The sequence below is a fragment of the Octopus bimaculoides genome, chromosome 6 (genome assembly GCF_001194135.2).
Source record: "Octopus bimaculoides isolate UCB-OBI-ISO-001 chromosome 6, ASM119413v2, whole genome shotgun sequence".
NCBI lineage: Eukaryota > Metazoa > Mollusca > Cephalopoda > Octopoda > Octopodidae > Octopus > Octopus bimaculoides.
Genome location: NC_068986.1, coordinates 66,431,903 through 66,433,234, shown reverse-complemented (window position 1 = coordinate 66,433,234; position 1,332 = coordinate 66,431,903). Strand labels below are relative to the sequence as shown.

The 1,332-nt window shown below is 37.3% G+C and overlaps 1 protein-coding gene across 1 annotated transcript in view; it reads right to left on the bottom strand.

The window, feature by feature from the left end:
• Positions 1-1,301, bottom strand: part of LOC106877207 (uncharacterized) — a 35,272-nt gene extending 33,971 nt beyond the window's left edge. Inside the window, exon 1 of the mRNA XM_014926056.2 lies at positions 703-1,301. The gene's annotated coding sequence lies outside the window, so the exon portion shown is untranslated. The remainder of the gene's footprint in view (positions 1-702) is intronic.
• Between the last annotated feature and the right edge of the window lie 31 nt (positions 1,302-1,332).

Sequence of the window (1,332 nt, the reverse complement as noted above, 5' to 3'; positions counted from 1 at the left end):
ATATATATATATATATATATATATATATATATATATATCTAATTCAATTCTGGGGTGTTGATTAACCTATATTTGGGGCTTGAGAGGAAATTAGCTTTGTGGTCCTTAAAAGTGATATAAGGTTTATTCATCTTAAGGTGGTTCACAGGGTCTTTTATTTTTAGCTAGGAATGGAAATCAAGTTTCTTTGATTCTGTATTTGCGGTGTTTATAGGCAGCAAAGTTGGGGGTTTAATTTTTACATTTGCCAGGAGTTTATACTGTATAATGGTAAAGCTTCATTCATTTGCCTTATATTGCCTGATTGATCATGCGTGTAGAATGTGCATGAAACTTCAAGTAGTAATACAAACAATCATCATTTGATTCCTAATAAATATAAATTCTTTAATGTACTGACTTCTTTCATTTGTAAACATGAAAGTATATCTGAAATGCTTGGAACTGGAAGGATTTCAAATTTTGGACTTGGAAATATTATATACTTGAATCTAAAAAGTAGGACAGCTTAAGTATGAGATTCAGCTCTAAACGTACTATCTGTTTATATTATGGCTTACACATAATGACAATAACTTTACATAAATTTGATACTAGTCCAATATTACTTAACATGTAACAGTTATGTTCAGAAATGTCTTGGTAGAAAAAAAAGAATGTCATGGTGAGTTAGTAAGGAGAGCAAAGCAAGACTGGACTTACGTGGGCTAGCAGGACGATGAAAAAATTGCAGAGTTGAAATTGGAGCAGCTCAAGTTGCCGTAATCATTGGAGTGCCTCTTGGTAGACAACATTCCTCGTCCTTCCCTCGGGTGCACAAATAGAAAGACCATGGGGACAGCCAAGGTACAGTTGTGCCTGTGAGAATACTTGCTCTGTCAGATTTAAACCAACCGCTTGCACTGATTGTCCCTGCGCCTTGTTGATTGTCATGGGAAAGCAGAGTTTGATGGGAAATTGCATCTGTTTAAACTTGTAGGTCGTATTGGAGTGGGTAAAGGACATGGTAGTTGCAAGTATGTCTTAGCCAACGGCTGGTTCATTCAAGATTGTTGCCTACAGAACTCGGGAGCACAATTTTTTGATAATCATCCGCGTACCATTGCACATTATTGAAGCATCTAAATTCCTTAGCAGCATGATTGGCGCGCCAACTTTCATATGCAGTTCGTGAGCTGGTAGTTCTGTGGGTCCCCCCTTTTGTCAGATTTGTCATGGGCCGGCCAGTCTATCTCAGATACATGGGAAGCTGGATTAAATTTTTCATCAACACAGGAGAGCCGAAATAAATATTTTCAATGTCCAAGGGAAGCCAAATCGCGAAAAAGGTTG